Here is a 20134-nt window from a genome sequence, read left to right as displayed (position 1 = left end):
CAACAACGCTTCAGCACAGACGTCCAGGAACAGGCCTCTGGATACTCAGGAACTTGAAGGAAAGAACACTTGGAGTGAGGCCTGGGGCGGTTTGTGGCAGAGAAAGTAACGTCCAGGTAGGAAATTATGCTCGGCGCTGGTTCAGTGCCAACGCCTAGAATATAAAGGGCGGAGATCCAATCACAGGAGGAGGGTGTGTGAGTATTCCTCCAATGATGTAGCACGGGACAGAAGCTGCAATTGAGAGGCAGCACCTGTGCCTTTGATTGCCAGGGGAAGCTTGCAATTGCATGATTCTGCAAGGCTATAGTCAAAGCCAGTAGTGGATTCCTTACAATTACGTTACTGGTGGAAATCCCTCACTGAGAGAGGCCAGAACATGGCAGGATCCCAGGACCAAGCAGCAGCACCCTGAATACACATTCTTTTTTATTGTGTATATATATATATATATATATATGTAGCGGTCATGTAAAATGGCTACAGTCATCTCTCCTGCTGACAGTAAGGCCTGGTAAGTTGTGGGCATGCCAGCAGTAATTATGGAGGTTTGCCCTCACACCCTGGTGAGGTGCCCTGTGTATGGATGGGAGTGGTCACAGGCTCTGACTCCATGGTTAGTGATGTCAGAGGTGTGTCAGTTCCAGAGTATACATAAGGCACAGCACTGTGTCTAAAAGTTAGTTCTGCGTGGTTCTGAGTAGTCTGCCAGAGTTCTGAGAGGAGTAAAAGTTATGTTATAGTAGCTGAGTAAGAAGACTGTGTCCAGGGACCTGGCACAGGGTAAAGACATCCCGGCTGGGATAGGGAATCCCTATTAAAGGAGAATTACACCTTTCAAAGGGAAGCACTGAATGATTATGAGTGGCTAGAGAGACTACTGCGAGGGGCAGCTAGCCCACCTCAAGCAATAAAGATGCTCTTAATTACAAACCCTCTCGTGTACATGTGTGGAGTGATTGTACAGAGAGGAGCACCACAGAGGAGTTCCTCGCCAGGACCATCCCCAAGTGACCGAAGGGACCCTGATGAGGTGGAGGCGCTGCACTGGAACTAGGTAGGACTCAGCACACTACCTCAGCTGCCTGTCTGGACGGGTTCTCCCCACACACCATCATGCGGGAGACTCAGGAGTCCTGTTGCCAACAGGTGCACCACCAGACACTATCACACTGTAATGGGGACCGGTTAGACCACAGGGGCCAATGTGAGATTGGGTGGGTCAGGCCGGTTCACAAAAACCGTTACATTTGGAGGCGAGCTGCTGAGATCAGATCTGTCAACAGGACAGGCTCTAGCTAGGCACACTGGGAAACAGGGAGAGTGTCTGCTGCCACTCTGTGCTGCGTTGGGACGGACCTAGGGGTGGTCAGGGGCTGACAGGGTATTGTCAGTTCGCAGGGACGACCTAGGGGCCTGAAAGGAGTGAGGGGTTTGGAGCCGGGCTATAGCTGACCGAGTCACTTTGAGGTAGTGCTAGTTGGTAGGACGCCAGAAGGGATAGCCTGTTAACGTGGCCAGGAATCCTGGAGAGGGTCTGCGCTAGGCTGACCAAGAGAGGTAGATGCCCCAAGTACTGCATGGCAGAGCCAGAGTACTCTAGCCCATTCCAGACACTTACCATAGGGAGCACAGACTGGGAGGAAGGAGTTACAGCAGACACTGAGAGAGTGAGCCTAGCCTGAGGTAGTGCAACATGAGTCCAGCCTAGATCAGGTACACATGTGGTGGTGCATCTGAGCAAATCTTTATTGTACTGGTGTGGTGGCTGCCCCGCAGAGCGGAGCCCCATGTACGATAATTGGTACGAGAGCGTGACAACCCAAGGAATGGAGGATCTGCGTGGTGCGGAGAGCCCAAAATGGCGACCAGAGGCTGATGGGGAAGGCACCCGTGGCGTGCGCCCCACTGAAGAGCAAACTGTCGCCGAGCTGTCTCTAACTAATCTGCTCTGGAGTGGAGCAAAGGCTGTGGCTGCCCCGTTTTTGTCCTGTCTGGGATACCGAGGTGCCCCCCTTGAAGAGTGTGAGGACATTGTGATAACTGGGGGGGAACCCAGCGAGGAAAGAAAACAAACTGACATTTCGGGCTTAAAAGCTATCCAAAATGGCGGTTCCCGCTTGCTAGGGAGACCGCGTGGGCCAGTCGCAGAGAACTTGGCTGATTCAGGACTTGCACAAAGCTGGCCGGGAATGGCGCGAACAGCAGAGCCCCGCCCTGATGGGGGGTATGGCGCGAAAGCTATGGCTGCGCCTTCATGGACAGTGACTCACTCGGCCCCTGTGCTGAGTCAACCGCTTAGTCTATGGGACCCTCCTCTGATTTCCACCAGGGGGAGTGACTTTCAACTATGGCCTCTGGGAATGCACCCACTGGGCCCAGGGACTGATATCCAGACGGCGCCACTACAAGAAGTAGTTCCGGTAACGTGCAAAAAGGAGGGATATTTTGCACGAAAGGCGGCTGCCAGGAGAAGGCGGGAACTAGCTGAGGGCAAAGAATCCCACTCTGATGAGGAAATTGGCGCGAAAACGCCGACCGCACCCCCCAGGACTGAGAAAGGCGCGGCCTTAATTAAGGGGCATGCTATTCCCCTGTGGGACCCGCCCATAATTGCAACCCCTGGGGGCGGGTTCCAGCTATGTCAGCGGAAGGAGGAGCCGAAGCAGGAAGTGGCTGGCCCAGAAGCTTCTACCAGTCAGTTGCGAGGAACCACTGACCTGGAGAGACCCATACAGAAAGTGGTCCCTACTAAAAGAATGGCCTGCTCCTCCACTGTGGGCACTATGGTCTCCACCCAGCCCTACTCGGTACCCGGCGGGGTACTGGTAGTCAGGGTGGCCAACACCGAGACGGTGGTCGGGCTCTGCCTTCAATGCGGGCTGCCCGGAGGCATTGTTAACACAGCGGCACGTTGCCCACAATGCGGGACATTATACTTGTGGCCAATGCCGACGTTCATTCCGATCCAATCTGCTGACCCCCCGGGGGATACGGCTAGGCGCTCCGCCGAGTCCCCTGGTGCACTGTGGATCAGTCGTGCAAGTCCCGGAGAAAGGGGACTGGAGTTGATTAAATCGGCTGGGTCAGCAGCAACCGAGACGGTCGGGTCACTCCCCGACCGCACTGAAAAGAGACTATCGCCCCGATCGGTGACCCCTATGTCGGGGAAGGGAGACTACTCGGATGAGGATCTCCGCGAGCTAGCGGAGGTGAAATCAAGGCCCAGGACAGAACCGGGGAGGACGACACCCCGTGGCGTGAGTAGCAGCCTGGAAAGCAGGGTGTCCCCCGCAGATCGGCGAGCCGAGAGACGGAGTCCCTCCGCCCCAGGATATGGCGGCGACGGGCGAGAGACGCCTACACCCCTGCGGAATGGTAAGAGAAAGCCACTTACTTACCTTGCTCCGGTAGACGGTGTAGCGGAAACAAGGCCGTGCCAGGCCCAAGACGCACGTGCGGAGAAGATACCACTTCCGGTGGAGACGACGGCGGAGCTTCCGAATGTCATCATCGAGGAAGAGATCCCGCATGGGGGTCCAACCCAAGATGGCGGCGCTTCCGGTTCCGGAGAGGGCATCATTTCCGGTGGCGACGGCGGAACAGACGGGAAGGATGCAGCGACGCTTCGGCGATCGGGTGAAGGTCCCCGATCACCTCAAGGGCCCAAGAGCTGGATGGGCGAACCGCAGACTGAGGAGGGTGAGCTATCCTCCTTGGATCAGTCCATGGACAGCCGGGAACGGGTCGTAGCCCCGTGACGTATCCCCTCTTGCCCTTACGCCCAACCCCACGGCCTAGGTAAAACCCCTGCCCCCATCACCTGTTCCACGGGGTCCCCGCCTAGTGGACGTACCTTTGGGGGGGGAGGAGAGACGGACTGTGGAAAGACAGCGCAGTTGCGCTACGGAGGGCATTTCTCGGGGAGGGGGAGAATTAGGTAAGGCCGCGGTAGGCCGGTGGTTGCCTCCTGCGACCAACAAAACAGAGGACAAGGCCCTAGGATCATCACGGTGGTCCGTACCATGGTCGGCACGGACATCGGGGGTATTTTCATGGGGGGATGCGGAAGAGAGTGACTCAGGGGATTCACACAGGTTCAAGGAACACCGTTGGTGGGCCCCACTCTTTGAAGGTTATGTGGCCTGGATGGATCGTACGCGATTCCTTATCCGAAGGGAGGATGTAGTCGATTTTTGGTGGGCCGAGGGAGAATTCACCCCTGAGCAGCGAGATAGGGAGCTGCAGGATCGGTGGTTTAAGATTGAGCACAGGGAGATAGAGCCCATGGGTCCCGACACACTGTCAGACCCTGTGGATCCTGACGAACCCCTGTCATGGGTGCTACCTGGTAGGGCAGGTAGGGCTGACCTGACTAGGATCAGTAGAGCGGAACGGGCAATAATGGCTCGATATAAGTCTTCCCACGGGTTGGAGTACCCTTATGTCCCTGAACCCCTCATGGAGGAGATAGAAGAGAACAGAGAAAGGTGGCTTAGGGAAACCATCGAGATGTACCTGGTCAGTAAGGGGAGCGAAGTTACTGGAAGGAGGGCAGAGGACAGAATAGATCACTTGATGCGAGTGTGGAGTATAGGGAGGAATATACACAAACACAGGGTGACCTATAGGCCCGAGAGGGGATTGCCTAGGCACTATCATGTCACGGTCCTGGACATGGGTGGTAGAGAGGTTAGAAAACCTGACCCGAGTCACTATTATTAGGGGGTACTAAGGCATTATGCGGGCTCGTGGCTGCTGGTCGGGGCGGGCTTGGCGAGATGTCACTGTGGTCATTTTTCTGTTATATAGTACCATCTGTGGATGTTAACAATTATGTGTTATGTGTTACAGTGCTTCCTGGAAGAAGGTATGCAAATTTAGGTCCCAGCGAGGACGATGGGATTCACCAGGGGGAGAATGTAGCGGTCATGTAAAATGGCTACAGTCATCTCTCCTGCTGACAGTAAGGCCTGGTAAGTTGTGGGCATGCCAGCAGTAATTATGGAGGTTTGCCCTCACACCCTGGTGAGGTGCCCTGTGTATGGATGGGAGTGGTCACAGGCTCTGACTCCATGGTTAGTGATGTCAGAGGTGTGTCAGTTCCAGAGTATACATAAGGCACAGCATTGTGTCTAAAAGTTAGTTCTGCGTGGTTCTGAGTAGTCTGCCAGAGTTCTGAGAGGAGTAAAAGTTATGTTATAGTAGCTGAGTAAGAAGACTGTGTCCAGGGACCTGGCACAGGGTAAAGACATCCCGGCTGGGATAGGGAATCCCTATTAAAGGAGAATTACACCTTTCAAAGGGAAGCACTGAATGATTATGAGTGGCTAGAGAGACTACTGCGAGGGGCAGCTAGCCCACCTCAAGCAATAAAGATGCTCTTAATTACAAACCCTCTCGTGTACATGTGTGGAGTGATTGTACAGAGAGGAGCACCACAGAGGAGTTCCTCGCCAGGACCATCCCCAAGTGACCGAAGGGACCCTGATGAGGTGGAGGCGCTGCACTGGAACTAGGTAGGACTCAGCACACTACCTCAGCTGCCTGTCTGGACGGGTTCTCCCCACACACCATCATGCGGGAGACTCAGGAGTCCTGTTGCCAACAGGTGCACCACCAGACACTATCACACTGTAATGGGGACCGGTTAGACCACAGGGGCCAATGTGAGATTGGGTGGGTCAGGCCGGTTCACAAAAACCGTTACATATATATATATATATATATATATATATATATATATATATATATATATATATAATATTTTTTTTGCTCAGGAAAATATCAATTGGTACTAGCAATATTAATAAATAACAATTGGTTGCGAATTTCGATGGTGAAAGACAGAGTTGAAGACATGTCTGAGACATGCAAATGTGCTCACAAGTGGTATTTGTATTTGCAATAAATGTAATTGTAATTTCAATACCAGCAAAAGATATTGATGAAAAGTCCTGTGTTTATTATGCCAGAGTAATGTATCGTATTCCTGATAAACAATAGAGAGAGTTCTCTGTATCAGGCAATTAAGTCCCAGTTAATCCCTAAATCCTCTTATTGAGTAAAAGGAATTGTAGCAGCAAACAGCCAAACGGAGATACTGGGCAAAAAATAATAAAAAAAATTAAGCCATGTTAAAAAGGAAGCAAACATTCTCCAACACGTTTCGTTTTGCTGTGTGGTGCTTCAAATATTTTTTCTCATCGTTACAGAAGTTGACTGGCGGCTGATCACACTGTGGCAGATACCCCTCCATGGAATGGAATGCAATAAGAGTGACTACCTTTGCGGATTTCGTCTTTATTTCTACACAAGTGCTTTAACTCCGGTGGTTTATCTGGTATGAGGTATTTTATTGAAGATTACTGATAAATTATAACGCTGAAGATCTGTGGCTTCTATATATGGGAGCATTAGTATGGGCTTTTTATTTTTGAGCCAAGATAGGTGATTTTGTTCTTTGTGTTATTTCTCGCATGTGGGAGGTGGACATACATACAGGCTCTGGTGTGTGTTCCCCTCCTTCCTATCCAATCCAATCCATGTTTTTGTTTTTTATTTATATTTTTATTTCATGGTACCTTATTATTATTTCATTTTTTTATATTTGTATTGTTATTTTTTGTTATTGGCATCTCTGATGCTGTTGATTACTGTGCCAATATATTATGAAAGGGGCGAGTTCACGTTTTAGTTACCTAGGCTACACAGGACTATTTAAGGATGTCAGTAAGCCATTACATCAGCCGCTTTATGAAGTCGCGATCTTTGCAACGCCACATGTAGGAACATTATTCTACATCAACACAGAGAAACAACGGAAGGATGCAGTATTTACTGTCGATCTTACGCACTGGACACCTGCAGAATGCACATAGCTTTCCCTGAAGTTTAAATAAGAGGCTGATTGGCAGAAGGTTTGTGTCCCTGGTTACATCTTCCACAACTAGTAATTTGGTTGCTGACCGTGGGATTTATCTCAGACATGCGCTTTGTCACATGGTGTTTGTGAATGCACATGGTATCTTTGGTTCTGACTAAATTATTTTGAAGGTTTTTACACAATGGAGCGTGTGCTCTACTCTTTTGTTTTGTAGATTTTCAGGGTCTGGAGGTGATTAATCCTGTGAAAAGCTGATTGAGTCTCCTAAAAGATCTAAAAAAAATATTGTTTTTCAAATGTTTTCTACAAAACAACTTTACATTTTTCATTTTACAAAGGATTTTCATTTCATTTCTCTTAATAAGCTTGTGTTGTATATATCATCAACCTGTTTATTTAGCCTAATCAAATTAATATACTTGCATGCACTTATATACTATTTATCCCTTAAACACATGTTATTTCGCAGACAAGTATCATCATTATTGGCACTGTTTTCAAATTCTGTCTGTGTGTAATATGGGAGCATTAGTATGGGCTTCTCATTTTTGAGCCAAAATTGGCGTTGAGTTATTTAATTCTGAAGAAACACCTTAGAAGGTATATGTAATTAAGTCACTCACCTTATTTACACACAGGAGGCCACTATTTCAGCATTTTCAATTGAAAGCTAATAACTGCTTTCTTTTGAGCACTTACTGTATATACAATATATTCGTTCTAGTCTCTATCCTTGTGTGTGATCTACATACTGTAGTTAGCCTTGGAAGAATATATGATGGTATAGTATTTCTTCCCCAAAATTTTAATTATCAGGTTTATTCATGTACCTGTGCAGGACAGACCCACTGCGATCATTCTCCCTCCAGCAGAGGTAATTGAGAATTTTCACAGTTAGTGTTAGGACCTGCTTACTGGTCTTGTCATGACATGGCTTGCAGGCTTATAATGCTTTGGCCAAAGGGTTTAACTAAATGACTCTTAAACATGAGAATATGTAAGTATTTCACTATGTATTTTTGTCACATTGGAAGGTAGCATTGGGCATTTCTTGTGACGGTGCTCATCCCAAATCAGGAAACGGACCCGCAGGACTGAGGTAGGGATGTAAATAAACCGACCAGAGCCAAGGGACTGAGTCCTGTAAGAGTATTCATAGTCGGTAAGCAGGTAGTGGTCAGGGCCGGCGGCAGAGTTGCAAAGTCCAGAAGAAAGGCAGAAGTCAGGGCAGGCAGAAAGCAGCGGGCTCGGGGTCACGGGCTGGGGTCAGCAACAGGGGGATCAAAACAGACAAAAGGGTAAAGCGTGACTGCAAAGACCAACAAGAGCTGCAAACGTAGGAACTTTGCTTGGCGACTCCCACCAGGAACTGCAGCCTTATATAGCAGGCTGCCAGTACACAAAATGGCTAGTTTGAGTAGAAAGGGCAGGCATTCTGGAAAACCTGAACTAGCAACAAAACCAGGCACGGATCGCGCAGAATCCTTACATTTCTGTATTTTGTTGTATACATTTGGCCACGCTATATATATATATATATATATATATATATATTGTGAGAAAAAGAGATGACCCCGCATCCATAAGACAAGTAAAGGCAACTAAAAAACCGACAAGGTAAATCTAAATATAATAATCTGTCGGTGGTGCTATAAGGGCATATAATATTGCAAGAGGGAAAAAGAGCCCAAAATAAAGCACTCTAGTTTGCCTGGCAGTACCAATACACAAAATTTTATTGAAGGTTGTCACAGAACATAAGTTTAAAATACAAAACACAGAAAGTTTTAAAATAAGGCATGGACCCCCTATACTATGTCTCCATAGTCAATAATTGGCATTATCATCTGCTGTGCAATACGCTTTCTGACCAGGAGACTTAGGGAGGATTTGTTCCTGTAAAGTACCCCTAGTTTGGCATAGGTCTTGGTTGTCAGGGTATCAATGTGCATCCCGAATGTTAAGTGGGAGTCAAACCATAAGCCCAGGTATTTAAAACTAGTGACAGGTGTTAGGGTGGTGTTAGCGTTGGTTCTAATCAGAAGCTCAGTCACTGGAAGCTTTACAAATTTAGTCTTGGTCCCAAATACCATTGTTACCGTCTTGTCAGTGTTTAAAAACAGTTTGTTTTGGGAAATCCAGTTTTCGAGTCTCAAAAAGTCAGACTGAAGTATGTGTTGAAGGTCAGAGAGGCTATGGCTGTGTGCATACAGGATTGTGTCAGACTGACACTGGGGTGTATTATGTCCAGACTGACACTGGGGTGTATTATACCTGCACTAATTGGAAAATTGGTAGGGGCTCAGTAACTGCTATGTACAGCAGATGAGCCAAACAGACACATGTTGGAACTGTTGGGTGGATGTGGAACACCTGTCCCAATGCAGCCATACAGGGACAGAGTGGAAGCAAAGCTGGACCTGGTTTTGGAGAGGATGGGGAGAGATCACCCTGCTTTTACAGAACATCCCAGATGAGGGAAATTTGGGCTACAAGCCCCCTTAATGGAGGGAGAGACCTCCAGGTAATCGTCATCCCAGTGCAGTTATTAGCTGAGCCTTCTTTCCAAACCATACATGCAGTACCACAGATGCAAGACCACAGATGATCTGTGTGAATGCAGTAGGTTACATCCCGCTTTTCGTTATACCAACGGAAACTCTGTCAAGATATACAACAAACTTCACAGGTCAGCCGCATCGATTTGCCATGCTAATTTTCAAGCACGTCAGTTTTAACAGTATTGACAGTGGTGCAAACAAGTTAACTTTGACGCCTTGAGGGGGAAGAGGCGGTTCAAACCAATTTGAGGTGAGCCATTATAGCCGAACTAAAGAAGCAGTTTCAAATGAGTATTGCACAATTCAAGACGTCAAAGACAGCATCAATGCAATTTTGCGGCATCAGATGGTTCTGGCCTGGAGTGCTCTGGGTAAAGAAGATGAATTTAAGAACTAAATAAATCATTTTTTGCATAAAATGTTTTTAATCAAATAAATACAGTTTTACAGAAAATCTTTTTAATTAAGTACTTTATTGTAGTTATTGTTTAAATTTTTTTTTTCATTCTTGTTTTGCAGGTTTGGCGGGCTGATGACAACACTGTGTCGTGCAGGAAACACATCCAGAGACACTACCACGTAATGTACAGTACTGTAATTTCAATTCAAGTTTTTGGAGGCAGGTTACCTGATACTGCTCTGTGTGGTTGATTTCAAGTGCTGGTTGTTTGAAGTGTGCAGTTAGATCCATAAGGAAAGGGAAGTGCTGCTAGTATACTAGTGTATACTAGCAGGGGTGGCCGAATTTGGGAAGTGTGCAGTGGGTTCATTTATTTTTAAAGTGTGTGGTATTGAAGACTGTAACTTTTTCCCCCCTTTCTCCTGCCTGAGGCAGAGTGGGTGTGGTTAGTTAATTGCTAACCTAACACACCTGCAGTGGGTGTGTAAGGAATCCGCTCCTGGCTTTGATTATAGCTTTTGCAGACTTCTACATTTGCAAAAGCTTCCTCTGTCAATCAATGGCACATGTGCTGCCTCTCATTGCAGCTTCTGCCATGTGCTTCATCATTGGAGGAATACTCACACACCCTCCTCCTGTGATTGGATCTCCGCCCTTTATATCCTGGGCTTTGGCACTGAAACAGTGCCGAGCATAAGTTCCTACCCTGGACGTTACTGTCTCTGCCACAAGCCACCCTGGCTTGTATCCTGGTGTACTAACCTTTCTGGTTCTTGCCCCTGTTTCCTAAAGCCGCCTGCTAGTTCCATGCGGGGGCCCATTCCTGACTTCTCTGCTGAAGTGTTGTTTTCTGAGGCCGCCTGCTAGTTCCATGCGGGGGCCCGTTCCTGACTTCTCTGCTGAAGCGTTGGTTTCCCGACGTTGCCCTGCGGTGTACTTCGGCCAGCCTGCTGTCTCCCCCTGCTGAGACCGGCGTCATGGGCCGAGGCCGTTCCTCACGAAGAGGCCACTCCCGCGCTCACGCTCCTAAGCTGAAGCGGGGAACTCCTGACTACCTGTTGCTGAACTCCTGCTTGAATAACGACGATGCTGCCTTCTCCAATCCTGACCCTGCTGCGTACGACTACGAACTGCGCACTCCGGATCAGTCTGCGCGGACTAACACACCGACCGGTGATTATATAACCCCACCTCAGCCCCGCGGTCCGGTCCCGGTTTGTGGCGAGCACAATCGTAACAGTATGCTCGGCCCCACAAAACCGGACCGCGCCGTGGCGGGGGTGGGTACATTTTTTACTGTACCTATGTCCCAGGCTGCGGACCAGTCCCTGTTTGGAAGACCATACCTGTTGAGAGACTGCCTCCGCCTGAGAGTGCGTTCTTGTATGAAGGTTTAACCCCTCAGGAAAGACTGATTCGTAAGGAACTACTTACTAGATCTCAGCAATTTAATGAGGAAAGAAAGTCTCAACAGGCCCTGCTCTCCCAACGGTCCTGGGTTTTGTCCTCTTCAGAACAAAAGACTCTAGATCAGATTCTAGATGCCACCTGTGTGTTATGCCAAGATCTTGACTTAATCATAAGTGAGCGGGGCCCTCTTCTCGCTGCCTACGCACTTTCTAATCACAATTTCTATGCTGCCAGTCCTGTTACTAAACCTGTGGGGTTACCACCCACTCCTAAGAAAGGCCAAACCATCTCCCTGTCACTCACCGCTAAGGAAGAAGCTGCCACGGTCCCTAGTCCTGAGTTAACCTCCCTGGGTTCTTTCCCCGAGGTTATTCCTGTCTTAACCCCTGCTAGTCAGGCCTATGAGTTCCCCACTGTAAACCCTTGCATCCCCCAGGTCAGTGTGTCTTCCCTAGCACCAGAAAATGAATCCTGTTTGCCCTCTCTTTCTAAACCAGAATTTCTAAGCTCTGTTCCCGAGGTTATTTTGGTTTTAACCCCTGCTAGTCTGCTATTTGAGGTCCCCATTGTTAACCCTTGTATCCCGCAGACTAAGCTGAGGTCTCTAGGGCAAGAAGCTGAAAAGCCTATGTCCCCACTCTCGGAGAGTAGCTTATCTTTTCCTGATTCTCAGGTACAGCCTAACTTAACCCTTGAGGTTTTTCCTATGTTAACCCCTGCAGGTCAGCCCTATGAACCTCCCATGGTAAATCCCTGTAGTCCGCCAGACAAGGACACCTCCTTAGCTTCAGAGGATGAACCCCTTATGTCCCCTGACTCAGCTAAAATTCTCGGGGCTATGCCCCCTGAACTTTCGGCAATAATACTGGCTCCAGTTAAAAGTATTCTAGAACCGTTTGTTTCCCTAAGCCTGTTCGCAGAATCCCCACTCCTAGGTATGTCGCTGACCCAGTCTGTCACTCAGCGACCTGAAATCCCTGCTTCTGAGCATAGACCCCTTTTCGTGGAATCTGTAGTCGTATCTGATGTTCCAGACACTCTTTCCCAAATACCCACTTCAGAGACCAGCACAGTTGTGGTTGCCCCCCTTGTACTGTCTGTGTTCTCCTCTTCTCAAATCCTAGGGTTAAAAGCGAACGGTACATATTATGCCCCTTTCCAAGTGACCCCTTCTGAGATCAGCGTATCTGCTGTTGCTCCCTTAGTACAATTACAGTTAGGGCCCTCCTTTTTGAAGGATCAGGTTTTCAAATTTAAAACTCCCTTTTCCCCTGATTTTGTAAATCTGCAGTCCCTTCTCACTGTAGTTAAAAGTTTTCCAGCAGCCGCTGAGTTAAGCTCTGCCGCTGCTAAAACTTCTGTTGTAGAAGCAACCTTCCCTAGTTCACTTCCGTTTGTCCTATCTGTTATTCCTGTCCTTGACTCGAAGTCTGTCTCCTTGGGACCGGTGACAGCTATTAGCCTCACTTCTACGGTCCCTCAGGCTATCACTTCAGAGATCAGCTTATCTGTCCCTGATCCATTACTACACCCTGAGTCTCCCCTTATAGCTTCTAGGGTCTCCCCAGCACTCCCTGTGTAACCCTTGGCTTCTCTCTGAATCCTGAGGTAGAGCCTTACTGCCTGCTCTTCACCTCTGTGGTAGTCTGTGAGATGCCTATCACCTTTTCTAAGATTCCTGTTTTGCAAGGTATTTCTCCTATTAAGTTTGTGATACCTGCAATTCCTGTAATGGGTTCTAAGACCCCTATCACTGAGTCTCCTATGGAGTCTGATGCCCTCACTAGGGATTCTCAGGGACCCAATTCAGAAACAAGCACAATGTTCTCTGATCTTATTACAGTAGCTAGTTCAGTTCCTGCTGGTTCTCAATCACCCACTTCAGTGACAAGCAAGATGTTCCTTGTTTCTATTGGAAAGTCTACCCCAGTTTCTTTCACGGATCATGCCACAGCCTCCGGGATGATTAAAGATGACTTTAAGTCTGGGATGCCCACTCCTTTAATAATATTGTTTCACGCTGATTCGCCCACAGTATTCGGGGTATCCACTACTGACTGTATGTATACTACCACGAACTCAGGGGTATAGCATTTGGAACTTTCAGTAATACCCGCTGTGTCCCTTTTTTCAAAAAACCCCATCTTAAAGATGGACTTGTATTTCTCTGTGTCTCCCACAAGACTTGGGGTACTTACTATTGACTGTCCTGTCGCAAAACTAGGGTTACCTCTCAGGAAGGTGCCTGGAACTACCGATGTTAAGAACACTATGTTTAAAACAGTAATATTTCGCATTGCTTCTCCCACAGTATCATGCGAGACCTGGGTACCTGGGACCTCCACTCCTAAGCCAAGCTCTGGTTCTCTGTTTTCCTTCTCTGTGTTGGAGGTACCCAGCATTAACCCCAAGACTTCTATTCCTAAGCCTGTTGCACCGCTTACCTGGCTTCCTGCTATCTCGGATAAGATCTGTTTTCTCACCTTTCAAACAAGGTCTTTACTCGCAGGTTTCTGTGCGGTGGCTGAAGTGCCCTTTCTGGATTGCATGTCTTCATTCTCTAGGACACAGACACTCATGCTGGACCTCGTTGCTTTGCCTGAGGCGTCCATCCCTGTTCTTGATGGCCCCACTATGGGTTTGGACGTGCTGTCCCCTACTGTCTCCATGATGCTTTCTATGCCCTTCGCCAAGACCATAACTTTGGATTTGATTCCCCCCAAATTTCAGAGGCCAAGGAGGCGGATCCTGCAACTGCATGTACCACAACCAACAATTACGTAAACACTACTACCAGCTCTCTCGAATTGCTTGGGATTACAAGCCTGGTTCGTATCAAGACTACTGCTCCAATATCTTGCAGTGAACCCGCCCGCCCTATACCTTCGCTAACCACCACCCTGAATTCCTTGGGAGCTAAAGACTCTCGCAACTTCTTACATGTTGATTCCACCAAGGCCATTGTCTGCCCCGGATTCCCCAATGTAATTTTTGTCCGACAATCAGTGTCCTGTGTCCCGTATTCTTGGATTATTACTATGCACCAGACACCTGGCTGCTGCCCTTCTGATGTTCCTATTCCGGAGTCCCCTGGTCCCATTGCCCATGTACCAAAAACCGCAGTGCCACCACTGTTCCTTGCAGCACTCGCCAATGTACACCTGGATTTTGGATCTAAATCTCGCCTGAGACACTTCAGGAACAACTCAATGTCTCCCAGACCTATGAATGGTCCTGTCCACACAGGCTTCTCACCCAGTGGTGGAGGTACTGTAAGGAATCCCAACAAACCATGGGCTTTCAATGCCACCTCTCGCCTAAGGAGGTTTAGAAACAACTCCATGTCCCCCAAATCTGTGATGGACCCTGTTCGTCCGGAGGTCTCACCTGAAGGGGGGGGGGGGGGGAGGTACTGTAAGGAATCCGCTCCTGGCTTTGATTATAGCTTTTGCAGACTTCTACATTTGCAAAAGATTCCTCTGGCAATCAATGGCACATGTGCTGCCTCTCATTGCAGCTTCTGCCATGTGCTTCATCATTGGAGGAATACTCACACACCCTCCTCCTGTGATTGGATCTCCGCCCTTTATATCCTGGGCTTTGGCACTGAAACAGTGCTGAGCATTAATTCCTACCCTGGACGTTACTGTCTTTGCCACAAGCCACCCTGGCTTGTATCCTGGTGTACTAACCTTTCTGGTTCTTGCCCCTGTTTCCTGAAGCCGCCTGCTAGTTCCATGCTTGGCCCGTTCCTGACTTCTCTGCTGAAGTGTTGTTTCCTGAGGCCGCCTGCTAGTTCCATGCGGGGGCCCGTTCCTGACTTCTCTGCTGAAGCATTGTTTCCTGAGGCTGCCTGCTAGTTCCATGCGGGGGCCCGTTCCTGACTTCTGTGCTGAAGCGTTGGTTTCCCGACGCTGCCCTGCGTTGTACTTCGGCCAGCCTGCTGTCTCCCCCTGCTGAGACCGACGTCATGGGCCGAGGCCGTTCCTCACGAAGAGGCCACTCCCGCGCTCACGCTCCTAAGCTGAAGCGGGGAACTCCTGACTACCTGTTGCCGAACTCCTGCTTGAATAACGACGATGCTGCCTTCTCCAATCCTGACCCTGCTACGTACGACTACGAACTGCACACTCCGGATCAGTCTGCGCGGACTAAGGTCGGTGATTATATAACCCCACCTCAGCCCCGCGGTCCGGTCCCGGTTTGTGGCGAGCACAATCGTAACAGGGTGTCCCTATTTAAACAGAGGTTTCTAACGAATTTTGAGCTTGCGTATACTGATCTGTGCAGTTGATTTCAAGTGCTATTTGTTTGAAGTGTGCAGTTAGATCCAGAATTAAAGGGAAGTGCTGTGTATATTAGAGTATACTAGCAGGGGTGGCTGAATTTGGGGAGTGTGCAGTGGGTTAATTTATTTTTAAAGTGTGTGGTAATTGAAGACTGTAACTTATTTTTCCCTTTCTCGTGCTTGAGGCAGAGTTGGTCTGTTTTGTTAATTGCTAACCTAACACACCTGGTGGGTGTCCCTATTTAAACAGAGGCTTCTAACAAATTCTGAGCTTGCGTATACTGATCTGTGTGGTTGATTTAAAGTGCTGGTTGTTTGAAGTGTGCAGTTAGATCCAGAAGCAGTTTGAACAAGGAAGCGGTTAAACAAGGTATAGTATATTGAAGTACAGTTTATGGTTAGTACTTAGAAACTTCATAGTTGCTAGAATTAGCAGGATTGAAAATGCCACTCAATGCACATCTTGCCACATGTATGTGCACTTGGAGCAGCTGTTCCAAGGAGCATACCGCTGTGAGAAGTGTGAGCGGGTGGTCTCTTTAGCATCAGAGATTGCTGATCTGAAAAGGCAACTTGCAAAATTGAGGGACATTGGCAATCTTGAAAGGGGTTTAGTGCTCACTGAGCAGGCCCTTGCTTCGACTAGTGGTGCAGATGGTGGGGCTGTTAGTGAGGAGCAGGTAGGTAGCTTGATTGCTGTTAGTGAGGAGCAGGTAGGTAGCTGGGTAACAGTTACAAGGGGAAACAGGGGCAATAGGGAGAGGCAGGTCATTTCTGAGCTACCCATCCCAATAGATTTGCCATGTTGAGTGAAGATATTGGGAGGGTCAGGGCAGAAATGACAAGGCTGGGGGAGACTAATTCCTCTAGCAGCCAGGGGAATAGTTTCTCCAGCACAGTGGGGACTCATGATGTTCAGATACAAAGAAAGATTGTGGTGGTAGGGGACTCCATTATAAGGAAGGTAGATAGGGCAATCTGTTGTCGTGACCGCATGAACCGAACAGTTTGTTGTCTCCCGGGTGCTCGGGTTCGGCACATTGCAGATCGGTTAGACAGATTGTTGGGGGGTCGGGGGGGCTGGAATTGACCCGGCGGTCTTGGTACATGTTGGCACCAATGACAAAGTTACAGAAAGATGGAGGGTCCTAAAAAATAATTTCAGGGATCTAGGCCAAAAGCTTAAGGCAAGGACCTCCAAGGTAGTATTTTCTGAAATACTACCAGTGCCATGCGCTACCGCAGGGAGACAGTCAGAGAGCAGGGAGGTTAATGCATGGCTAAGGAAGTGGTGTAGGAAGGAGGGTTTGGGGTTTTTAGAGCACTGGGACTTCTATTCTGAGAGGTGCCATCTATATTCTAGGGACGGATTGCACCTCAGTGAAGAGGAATCTTCTGTGCTAGGGGGGAGAATGTTAAAAAGGTTGGAGGAGATTTTAAACTAGGATGGAAGAGAGAGTAGAATGAAACAGATAACGAACTAAATAGAATAGAAGAGGAAACAATGGTTATGGAGGTAGAATGGGGGCAAGTGTGAGTTTGAAAAGCAGTGAGACACCCATAGTACATACAGATAATACTAGAAAACTTCTAATAAACCAAGTTGGCGCAGAAAGGAAGGGGCAGATAAGATAATAGTACAGGCGGAAAAAAACCCTTAAATGCATGCTTGCTAATGCAAGAAGCCTGACAGATAAAATGGGGGAGCTTGAATTAATAGCTGCAAGGGAGCCGTATGATATCATAGGCATTACTGAAACATGGTAGGATGAAACTCATGACTGGGCAGTTAATTTAGAGGGTTATTCCCTTTTTCGGAAGGATCGAGCAAATAGAAGAGGAGGTGGAGTATGTTTATATGTTAAACTGGATCTAAAACCTATTATAAGGGAAGATGTTAATGAAGGAAATTATGAAAATGTAGAGACCTTGTGGATAGAAATTAGCAGTGTAGGTAAAAGTATAGAGAAAATATTTGTAGGGATATGCTATAAACCACCAAATATCGGTGAGATTGAGGAAGCCAAAATACTTTTGCAATTGGAGAAGGCATGAAAACTAGGTCATGTTTGCATAATGGGTGATTTTAATTATCCAGACATAGACTGGAGCAATGAGATTAGCATTACAACAAAAGGCAACAGGTTTTTGGGGGTGCAATTATATGACCCAAATTATTGAGGAACCAACCAGGAGAGGTGCAATACTAGATTTGGTAATATCAAACAATGTAGAAGTAATAACAAATATTCAAGTCCTGGAACATTTGGGTAACAGTGATCACAACATGATCTCATTTTAAATAAATTATTAAAAAACAGATTACTTGGGTTCAACAAAGACTTTAAATTTAAGAAAAGCAGATTTTAATAAACTGAGGTCTAATCTACTGTACATGTAATACATTGGGAGGATGTTTTGCAGGGGAAAATGTAGAAGATAAACGGGCAGTCTTTAAAACATTGTTAGAAAAGCACACTTATCAGTGTATACCCATGGGTAATAAGTATAAAAGAAATAAGTCAAAACCAATGTGGCTAAATAAACAGGTAGGGGAGGAAATGGACAAGAAGAGGAAGGTGTTTAGATTCTTTAAGTTCGAAGGGACGGAGACATTGTATCAGAATTATAAGGAATGTAACAAAAATTGCAAAAGGGCAATCAAATTAGCAAAAATAGATAATGAACAAAGGATTGTAAGAGAAAGTAAGAACAACCATAAAAAGTTCTTTAAAGCTGCAGTTCAGGCAATATCCTGCATGTGTGTTTTTTTTAATAAATCAGTTCTGTAGTAAGAAAAAATACTTTTAGCATTATCTGTTTTAAAAAACAACAACTTTGAAAGACCAATTTTCTTGTATTCTATTTTAACAAGCATGCTTGTTCCTATAGCAACGATTTACATTCCCCATATTTAAAGATGTCGCCAAACTTTGCCGATCAATAGACGGAGAACGAATTGACCGGCAGCTATGCAGTTCCTTAGGTAATTAGAGATTGCCCACATGAAACTATTGAAATAAAAAAAAAAAAAAAAAAGACTGAACTGCAGCTTTAAGTACCTTAATAACAAAAAATGAGAAAAGAAAATATATAACCCTTTCAGTGTGAGATGGGTAGGCAGATTTTTGGAGATAAGGAAAAAGTAGAGGTATTAAACAAATTCTTTGCCTCTGTGTTTACCAGGGAAGAATCAATTTCAATAGTAGTGCCGCAGGAGGAAGACACTATAATGCTTGCGCTGCCCACGAGCAAGACAGGATCCCGGTACTGAGGTGGGGAAGTATTTAACCACGCACCCACAGCAGCGGAAGCGTGATTGGCAGGCGGATTGTCAAACGTAGCCGGGTCTGGGTTGGAGAGAGTGGGTTAATCGTTACTTGCCAAGGTCTTGGAATAGAGAGTTCAGAATAGTCAAAGTCCGTTATCCTTGGTGTGTGGTTGGAGAGATCAGAATCGTGGAAATCCATATAGCCGTGGTCTGGGGTTGGAGAGGTTAGAATCGGAGATGTCCGTATAGCCGTGGTCAGGGTTGGAGAGGTCAGCAGAGTCGAGGGTAAGCCGGCATCAATATCCAGAGGGGTTTCCAAGAACAAGCCGGGTCGGTTCATGAAGGGTTAACTGCAAGAGAACACAAGACAGGGAGCAAGGCACAACAGATGTAGGATCTCAAGGCTACAACAAGTTATGCTCAGCAATGACTGGGAGTAAGAGCAGGGTACTTATAGGAAACTGGAACAAATGAGACAGGGGGCAGAGCGGAGGCGCGCCATGTGCAAGAGAAGAGTGGCGCATCCGACGGGGCGGAGCTAAGCTCCGTGGCACTCTAGAAGAGCTGCGCATGCGCGCACACTCTTTAAGCAGAGCGGGGGTGCGCGCACGTGCTGGTGCCACATTGGAGGTCTGAGACTTATCAGGTAAGGAGGGAACACGTCGCAAAGGACATGTTCCCCGATTCCTTACAGCCACAACCTCCATATTAATGAACAATTGGTTAACTGAGGAAGAAGTTCATAAGCGGCTTGAAAAAATTTAAGTAAATAAGGCACCTGGCCCCAATGGCATAACTCCAAGAGATCCCACGGAGTTAAGTTCAGTAACAGCCAAACCATTACATTTAATATTTAAGGACTCCATTTCCACGGGATCAGTACCACAAAATTGGCGTTAAATTGATGTGGTGCCTCTATTTAAAAAGGGAGCTAGATTACAACCGGGGATTTACGGACCTGTAGTCCTGACTTCAATAGTGGAGGAACTACTTGAAGGTTTAATACCGGATAATATTCAGGAATACTGTACCTGATGGAAAACAAAATCATTAGTAATAGTCAGTATGGATTTTTAAAGGATAGATCATACCAAACTAACCTATTTTGTTTCTTTGAGGAGGTAAGTAGGAATTTAGACCAGGGTAATGCAGTTGATGTGGTCTACTTAGATTTTGCAAAGGCTTTTGAGACAGTTCCACACAAGTGGTTGGAGTACAAAATAAAGCAAATTGGACTCAGTAATAATGTATGCACCTGGATTGAAAACTGGTTGAAGGATTAACAACAGAGGGTTGTCATAAATGGAACTTGTTCAGG

This window comes from Ascaphus truei, chromosome 1 (genome assembly GCF_040206685.1).
Source record: "Ascaphus truei isolate aAscTru1 chromosome 1, aAscTru1.hap1, whole genome shotgun sequence".
Classification (NCBI taxonomy): Eukaryota; Metazoa; Chordata; class Amphibia; order Anura; family Ascaphidae; genus Ascaphus; species Ascaphus truei.
This window is presented reverse-complemented; position numbering follows the sequence as displayed.